The sequence below is a fragment of the Agelaius tricolor genome, unplaced genomic scaffold (genome assembly GCF_023055355.1).
Source record: "Agelaius tricolor isolate 1412-34295 unplaced genomic scaffold, bAgeTri1.0.p SCAF_36, whole genome shotgun sequence".
NCBI lineage: Eukaryota > Metazoa > Chordata > Aves > Passeriformes > Icteridae > Agelaius > Agelaius tricolor.
The window spans coordinates 3,773,572-3,783,174 of NW_027269296.1; positions in this window are offsets into that span (position 1 = coordinate 3,773,572).

Below are 9,603 nucleotides of genomic sequence, written 5' to 3' on the forward strand. Positions count from 1 at the left end.
AGGCACAGCTCTGTGTTTGGGGTCTGACTGCAGTAAAAGGAACAGCAAACCTGTGACTGTAAGGTAGAACAGGCACAGCTCTGCGTTTGGGGTCTGACTGCAGTAAAAGGAACAGCAAACCTGTGTGTGTTGGGTACAGCAGGCACAGCTCTGTGTTTGGGGTCTGACTGCAGATTTGGGAGCAGCAAATCTGTGTCTGTAGGGTACAGCAGGCACAGCTCTGTGTTTGGGGTCTGACTGCAGATTTGGGAGCAGCAAATCTGTGTCTGTAGGGTACAGCAGGCACAGCTCTGTGTTTGGCATCTGTAGGAGCAGCAAATCTGTGTCTGTGGGGTACAGCAGGCACAGCTCTGTGTTTGGGGTCTGACTGCAGATTTGGGAGCAGCAAACCTGCACACGGTGGCACAGCCAGCTGGGCTTGGCAGTGCTCAGGGCATCCCTGCCCTGAATCTCCAGAGCTTTTGGCATCACTGCCCTGCATCTGCAGAGATTTTGGCCATGCTCAGGGCATCCCTGCCCTGTGTCTGCAGAGCTTTTGGCATCACTGCCCTGCATCTGCAGAGATTTTGGCCATGCTCAGGGCATCTGCAGAGTTTTTGGCTGCACTCAGAGCATCATTGTCCTGCATTTCCAGAGCTTTTGGCCATGCTCAGGGTATCCCTGCATCTGCAGAGCTTTTGGCTGTGCCAAGGGCATCCCTGCCCTGCAACTCCAGAGCTCTTGGCTGTGCTCCGAGCATCCCTGCCCTGCATTCCAGAGCTCTTGGCCATGCTCAGGGCATCCCTGCCCTGCATTCCCACAGCTTTTGGCATCCCTGCCCTGCATTTCCCGAGCTCTTGGCCATGCTCAGGGCATCCCTGCATCTGCGGAGCTTCTGGTCATGCTCAGGGCATCCCTGCCCCGCATTCCCGAGCGCGTCCCTGCTCCCGGCTCCTCCCTGCCGCGTCCCTCAGGGTGGTGCTGCTGCTCTGGCAGCGGCCGCGCAGGGCCGGGGGAGCTGATCCTTTATTCCAGGGTGGTTTCCAGGCGTGCCGCAGCCCTGGCATTGCTGCCATCCTCCCACCCAGCCTGCACAGCCCTGGCCCCACGGCGGGGTGAGGGATGGAGGCAGGGGTTCACCCACTCTGGGGTCACCAACAGAGCTCAGACAAAGTCGCTGGGAATGGAGAACCCTCCAAAAAGAGGCTTCACTGCGTTCAGTCCCTGGCAGATCTCAGCACAGATCTGGCCACCCCAGCATTCTAAGCGCTGCCCCAAGCTCACAGACCTCCAGGTGACAGATTTGTGTGTGTGGGTACCTTCTGACCCCCGTGCAGCAGGGTGGGGGCTCCACGCGTGCACACATGGACTAGAAAAGAAAGACTAGAAAAACTAGAACAAGAAAGGCAAATGAAAGCTGGGGGGTTTTAGCGGACTTCAGAGTAACAAGGGACCTCAGAAGAAGATCATTTATGTTTCCAGAGTCGTGCCATCCCCTTTGTCTGCCTGGATTATTGCCTGTATTACCCTATTTTAATGCCTTTCACTGTAAAGTGCCTCGTTAAACCCAAACCACACCATCTGAACGCCCTTCCTGGGTACCCAGGGCCATTCAGGGGACCACACATGCCTGAGACTTTAAAATACTCCAAGCCCAGTGACCCCCCCAGCCACATCTCACAGCACCTGGCTCCATCAGCACCGAGGCTGAAGCCACCCTGACCCTTGGGGAGCTGTGTCCCAGCTGGGCTGCAGGAGCCCTCACTGCACCCAGCACCAGCTGCTCACACCACTCTAATTACTGCCATCGTCCCCATTATTAATTATTATAATTATTAATTATCTCCCCACGGATCCCCCACTCCAGCTGCACAGAGCTGCACTTACCCCATGCTCTCCATGGGTGCCTGGCAGCAGCCTTGCCTTAGGTGCAGCCACAGCAGGACTGAGCCAGCAGCAAATTACCTGCTCATCCTCCCATTGCCCCCGTGCCTGGCACCAGGGGGAGGGCAGAGGGCACAGCTGGAGCCCACAGCTGGCCCAGAACCAGCCAGGAGCTCCAGCCAGCTGATCCACACCCCAGCTCTGTCCCTGCCCAGGGTGGTAACACGGTGCCAGGGGACACACAGAGAGCAGCCAGGGCACACAGAGAGCAGCCCAGCTCTGTCCCTCTGTCCCTCTCTCCCCTGCCCAGGATGGTAACACGGTGCCAAGGGATACACAGAGAGCAGCCAGGGCACACAGAGCAGCCCAGCTCTGTCCCTGTGTCCCTGTGTACCCAGCCCGAGGTGGTAACACGGTGCCAGGGCACACAGAGAGCAGCCAGGGCACACAGAGAGCAGCCCAGCTCTGTCCCTCTGTCCCTGTGTCCCCAGCCCAGATACTAACACGGTGCCAGGGCACACACAGAGATCAGCTCAGCTCTGTCCCTCTGTCCCTCTGTCCCAGCCCAGATGCTAACACGGTGCCAGGGCACACACAGAGCAGCCCAGCTCTGTCCCTCTGTCCCTCTGTCCCTCTGTCCCTCTGTCCCAGCCCAGATGCTAACACGGTGCCAGGGCACACACAGAGATCAGCCCAGCTCCCCTGCAAGCCCCAGCAGCTCGGGGGAAGGAAGGGAGGGAGGGAGAGAGGGAGGGAGGAAGGGGATCCCACAGATGGTGCTGTGATCCCGCTCAGCTCTCATTGTCTGCGCTCATTATCCACGTTGCACAAGGCAAGCCCGCGGGCAGATGCTGACACGGCTCTCGGGTTCTTCATTAGCAGCCCGCCTTGCAAAAAGCTCCATCCACACAAACATGCATGCTTGAAGCCCTTACCTTCAACTTGTCACTCCCTCATCCCTGCAGAAAAGACTCTACTGGGTTCTCGGGTTTAAAACGCTACAAGAACAACTACAAAATTCCTCAGTTCCTCCAGAGAAAGTTACGCGCACGTTTCTGTCAAAAAAAACGAAAAATAGATTCATGGCGAGTTCATGGAGAAGCCTGGTCCTGCGTTTGGAGGTTTTGGTGGCTCGTTTTTTGAGGCAGGTTCCTGAGGGGGTCCCGGGTTTGGCACAGAGGAACGAACCCTCCTGCGATGTGCGGGATCGCAGCTCGGGCTGGCTCCTACTCCATCAGCCCACGCTGCAAAGCAGAAAGTTCGTGATCACCTCAGAGCAATTTGCACGTCCATAAATCCTGCTCTCAGTCCGCAGACTCCGTCCCCATCCACCTTCTAGGGGGCTTTTTTATTATTATTGTTGCTGTTATTATTATTATTGTTATTATTACCAGAGTATGCAGCTTTGTAAAGGCATCCAGTGCAAACTCCTGCATGAGGGAATTCCACCCCACTGGTACCACCTCCTAAGACAATATCCAGCCAAAATATTGTGTGGCTGTTGCAAAACCCGGACTGGAGCTCCACAAAGGACCTTCCAGCCTCGCATCCAGAGCCAGCAGGGTCTCAGTAAATTACTGCAGAGTGACACACCATCCAGTTGTCTTTGTAGTCTTTTTTTTTTTTAATTTATGACAGCTAATTCCGAGTTATTACTAACATTTCAGTGGTAAGTGGCACATGAAGTCATCAGCTGTCACAACTGCATCTGTTAATAAACATGTCAGATATTAAAAGCAGCTTATTATCCTCTGGAGGGGGGAAGGCATGAAGGCAGAGAGCTCAGAGCCTGGTTGTTTTTCCACTGCTGGCTGTGCAGCAGGAGGAAACACTCCTGCTCAGGGGAGCAGCATGGCTGTGGTGGGACTGCCTGGGACACCTGCCCTGCAGCACCCCTGAGCAGCCTGGGAGCTCTGCTCCCCGTGCTCTCAGCTCCCCGCGCCTCCTCCAGCAGGGTGAACACACGGCAGAGCCTGCTCTGGGCAGGGAAATGGGGGACATCAGTGCTCGGGTGCTCCCAGAGCCCCACCATGGCTGCTGGGGTGAGCAGATCCTGCAAAAGGGGCTCAGGAAAGGTGTCTGAGCCCCACCATCCCTGCTGGGGTGAGCAGATCCTGCTCAGATGTTCCCAGAGCCCCACCATGGCTGCTGGGGTGAGCAGAGCCTGCACCTGAGCCCCACCATCCCTGCTGGGGTGGGCAGAGCCTGCTCAGGTGTTCCCTGAGCCCCACCATGGCTGCTGGGGTGAGCAGATCCTGTACCTGAGCTCCACCATGGCTGCTGGGGTGGGCAGATCCTGCTCAGGGACTCAGACACCTTCCCTGAGCCCCACCATCCCTGCTGGGGTGAGCAGATCCTGCACCTGAGCCCTACCATGGCTGCTGGGGTGAGCAGATCCTGCACCTGAGCCCTACCATGGCTGCTGGGGTGAGCAGATCCTGCACCTGAGCCCCACCATGGCTGCTGGGGTGGGCAGAGCCTGCTCAGGTGTTCCCTGAGCCCCACCATGGCTGCTGGGGTGGGCAGATCCTGCACCTGAACCCCACCATGGCTGCTGGGGTAGGCAGAGCCTGCTCAGGGGCTCAGGTGCTCCCAGGAGCCCTGGCCTGTGCTCCTGTACAAGCCACACAGAGGAGCTGGTGGCCACCAGCCCCCTCGAGGGCCAGCAGCCATGAGGGACCCTCACCCCTGGTTCTGCCAGGGCTGCTCGGGGCCCTGGTGCCCTGCAGAGCTGTGCCAGGGGTGTGTGCCCAGCTGCAGGCAGCCCCTGGGACCCTGGCAGTGTCCCCAAGCTGGCAGGCTCTGAGCTGGCAGCCACAGGGCACAGGCTCTTCCAAAGGGTGTGAGGAGCCCTGGGGTGGCTCCTGGAGCCCCTCTGGGTCCCCTGCTCGGCCAGGGCAGTTCCCCTTCAATGCTCTGCTGGCCAGGAGCCCCCACTGGAGGGAGGTCCCTGAGTGTCCCTGGGAGCTGCTGGCACCAGCCCCGGAGTGCTCAGCGCCTCAGAATGGACCTGGCAGCCCTGAGGAAGAGGAGGGCAGGGGTATGGGTACAGAACAGGGCACCAAGCACCCCCCAGACACAGGGACCCAGAGATCCTCATCAATTCCTCACACAGAGCTTGTGTGGGGGCAGCTGTGAGCACAGAGGTGCAAAACAGAGACCCAAACTCAGGCAGGAGGGGAAACTCACCCTTCCTGCAGCTTTCCCTCTGTCCTGTGTGTGTTAGTGCTCATGTGCAGGGATGTTTCATTCATCCTGAACTCTCCTTGGCACCTCATTAAATGGTTTCCTATTTGTAAATGATGTCCCTGAGACCTTTGCTGTCTCACAGGAGGGTGGTGAGCGGGTGCTGTTTGTTGGCAGCTGCTGAGCAGGCCCTGCTGCAAGTCTCCATAGCCAAGACCTTTTTTCTATTTATATTTAGAGCTTTTTTTTTTTTAAACTTTCTATTCTAGGAAACTCTCAAGTGCCATCAAACATTGTCAGGGACAACATCGCTCCATTGACTGGATGAGTAAAAAATCTGATGAACCCAAAATCTGTGTTTTGTATAAAAAAAAAAATCTGATGAACCCAAAATCTGTGTTTTGTATAAAAAAAAAAAATCTGATGAACCCAAAATCTGTATTTTGTATAAAAAAAAAATCTGATGCACCCAAAATCTGTATGATGAGTACAGAACCCAAAATCTGCATGATGAGTACAGAACCCAAAATCTGTATGATGAGTACAGAACCCAAAATCTATATGATGAGTAAAAAATCTGATGAACCCAATGTGTATTTCATGCACATTGAGCAGGCAAACCTCTTCTCTGATACTGGAGTGGTGCAGCCTCAGCTGACAGCTGTAGGTCAAGTTTCCAAGTGAGAAATAAACCCAAATTTTATAATATAAAAGTAAAATAAACAGCTCCAGATGCAGCAGCAGGGCTAGAGCACAGCAGTGACCAACCAACAGAGCAGTGGGGCTGGCTGGAGGCAAAGGGACACACTCACAGCTCCCTGCTGCCATGGGTGTCATTGCAGACACATCTGCAATTTCAGTGTCAAGCACACACTAAAACCTGCTCAATAAACCCAGCAGCAAGTCCTGCATTTCCTCCCCCTCTGACAGGAGCTCATTTGCAGCTTTGGTTTTCTTTAGCTAATGGCTCTTGAGGCTGATCCTAAATTAATCCCAAACAGGTTGTTTCTCTCCAGTACAAAAGGACATGAAGTTCCCTGTTTTGGCAGGAGAAGAGGCCAAGATGCTCCAGATGGAAAGCAGAGGGTTCCTTCACACCCACAGGGGGTTCCCTGGGCTCCTCTGGCTGGGACAGTGGCTCTGAGGGGACAACCCCACTCTGCTTCTGCACAGGGAGTGCCAATTGCCCCACATCCCCTAGCCCACCTTAAAGGACTTGCTCCTCCTCTACTCTCGGGGTCTCTGCTGCTCACAGTGACCCCAAGATATTTTAAAAGTCTCTTTTTCCCAGCCCGGCGCTTGAAGAAGGAGTCAGAGCTCTTCAGTTCTCGGTCTCAAGGTTGTTTATTGTTTCTTAGCTATAAAATTCTTTCTCCTGTCCAGCTGTGGTCCATTCAGCAGGTCAGACAGAGGCACTCTGGTGTTATCTTTTTATACTAAAAACTACCTGCACAATATTTACAATAACTTCCCAATACCTATCACCTATGTTAGACAGTGAACTTCTACCTTAAACCAATCTAAAAGTGCCACCATCACAGCAGAAGATGGAGGCCAAGAAGAAGAAGAAGGAGAAAGGCTGGACATGCCCAGATTCCTCCATCTTGCCCCCCGAACCCCCATTCTAAAAACCCCAAAAATCTATTTTTTACCATGTCATAGTGATTAATTCACTATCATTCTATTCAAACTCTTGTGGCTTGTAACTCCTCACACAAAGCTGGTAATTGTTTCCAGCCCTTGGGGTGGTGTTAGTTTTTATACTATGAACTACCTGTACTTTATTTACAATAACTTTCCAATACCTATCACCTATGTTAGACAGTGAGCTTCTACTCTAAACCAATCCAAAAGTGCCACCATCACAGCAGAAGATGGAGGCCAAGAAGAAGAAGGAGAAAGGCTGGGCACACCCAGTTCCCTCCATCTTGCCCCCCTGGACCCCCATTCTGAAAACCCCAAAATCTATTTTTCACCCTGTGCTAAATTCACTTTCATTCTACTTAATTTGTCATGGCTTGCAGATCTTCATCTAAGGTTGGTAATTTGCTCCATGGGTCATAATCAAACCCACAGGGGCATTTTTGGGTCTCTGAGCCCCCTGGCAGGGGTTTGGGCAATCCAGGACAGACAGAGGGATCTCCTGGCTCCTGACACTCTGCATTAAAAACCTGCAATATTTTGGTCCAATTTCATCCCTCTACAGCTCCTGCTTTGCAAAACCCTCTGCCTCTCTCGAAGGTGTCTCCATGGAAGGCTGAGCCTGCCCAGGGACCCCCAGGATCCCTGTCCCTCCCCTGGTGCAGCTGGGGGGCTGTGCCTGTCCCCAGCTCTGCACCACAGCATCTTCCACACCCAGCAGTGCCCACAAACTCCCAGCTGGCACAGAAGGGGCCTCACTCATCCCCGGTGCCTCAGCAGCCTCTGAGAATATCTCAGCACAAGCAAAAAGCAGAAAAGGCGCTCACAGAGAAAGCAGAAGGAAAGTGAGTGCATCCTGAAAGTGTCTGTGACACTGCCAGACTGGACACCAGGTCATATCTGGCTGAAATGCTCTGAGGGTCTCTGAGGGTTCTCTGAGGGTTCTGAAGGGTTCTGAAGGGCTCTCTGAGGGTTCTCTGAGGGTTCTGAGGGTTCTGAGGGTTCTCTGAGGGTCTCTGAGGGTTCTCTGAGGGTTCTCTGAGGGTCTCTGAGGGTTCTCTGAGGGTTCTCTGAGGGTCTCTGAGGGTTCTCTGAAGGGTTCTGAGGGTTCTGAAGGGTTCTCTGAGAGTTCTGAAGGGCTCTCTGAGGGTTCTCTGAGTGTCTCTGAGAGTTCTCTGAGGGCATGGGGATTGTGCCCATCCTCATCCCTGTCCTCTCTATCAGGGATTGTCCCCATCCTCACCCCAGGCTGCTGCTGAGAGCCACAGCTGGGCAAGGGGAGGCCAGGATGGGGAGGATGAGGAGGGAAAGGCACTGCAGGCTGAGGCTGGGGTGGAGGAGGCTGGGCAGGGAGCCAGGCTCAGGCTCCCAGAGGATGAGGAGGGAAAGGCTCCCTTGGTGGGAGGGACCATGGCACAGCCATGGCAGCTCTGCCCTGTCTCTTTCTGCCTTTTGCCCCTTCCAGTTTTTGGATGAGTTCATTATGGGGACCTGGAGGTGAGGCTGGCCCAGCTCCTGTGTGCCCCAGGGTATCTCCTGTGTGCCCAGAGCAGCCCCTGTGTGCCCCAGGGTATCTCCTGTGTGCCCCAGAGCAGTTCCTGTGTCCCCAGGGTATCTCCTGTGTCCCCAGGGTATCTCCTGTGTGCCCAGGGCAGTTCCTGTGTGCCCAGGGTATCTCCTGTGTGCCCAGGGCAGCTCCTGTGTGCCCAGGGCAGCTCCTGTGTGCCCACCTCGCTGTTCAGACCCCTCTCCAGGCCCTGCCACATCTCCTGGCTCCCCATCCCTGCAGTCTGGGCATTCTCCTCTGCCCAAGGAGCAGCACTGTGAGCATGTTGGGAAATGCTCCTTTCCCATTTGCTCCCTTTCCCCTGTTGGTTGAGGAATGCTGTTTGAATTAGCTGCAGGGATTGCAAACAGACCCCCTTGTTTTCCTTTCCCAGCGCAGGGAGGCTTCTGTTCCCTCTGGCCTGCTGGATTAAGCAGGGGCCTTGCCCACTGACCTCTCTGCAGCTCAGGGGAGCTAATTTAATCCCAATGTTGTTCCAGACCGCAGCAGGACGGATGTCAGGGATTCCTTGGGGCAGAGCAGCGCGGGGGGACTGCGGGCAGGGACAGCCCCGCTCTGGGTTTGGAGATGTGGTGTGAGGCCGTTCACCGAGCTCCTCAACAGCCTGGTCCCACAAAAGTGACAGAAACAGCATTTCCCTGATGATCAGGCTTCAGATGCAAAAGATAGACTTGTAAAGAAGCTGTCCAAAATCAGTGTAAAGTGAGAAAGCACCAGGCTTTTGCCCAAGATACAGAAAAAAGATGAAACCAGTGCAAATCAATGTCATTCCAAATGTGATGTAGATAGAAATCTTCTATGGTGAAAAATGCCTTAAACTGTCTTGCTGAACTGACCTCAGCAAGGCAAAAGAATTTTTTTTATAGATAAGATAAAATAAACAACCTTAAAACCAAAAAATAAATAGCCCTAACTCCTTCTTCAAACGCCAAGCTGAGAAAAGAGACTTTCAAACTTTTCTCAGAGTCACTCTGACCGGCTAAAGATCCCAACAGCAGAGGCAGGAGCTGCTGCAGTTTCTGTGAAATTCCCTCTGCAGAGCTCCTGGGGGGGACAGCAGCACCGGGCATCCCCTGGGCACAGAGGAGAGGCTGTGCCTGGCTCTGAATCCTGGCAGAAGAGAGGAAGATGCAGATTCACATCTCCTCGCTATTTCCTTCTCATTATTATTCTTTTTCCTGTGGTGTCAGAACTCAGTGCATCCCTCTGGGTGTCCAGAGTGGCCAAGGACCCCCCCAGGGGGCTCAGAGACCCTGGCACACAGCCCAGAGCACCTGGGGATTTGATTTTGAGCCCTGGAGCAAGTTACCAGCTTTGTATGAGGACCTGAAAGTCACACAGGTTTG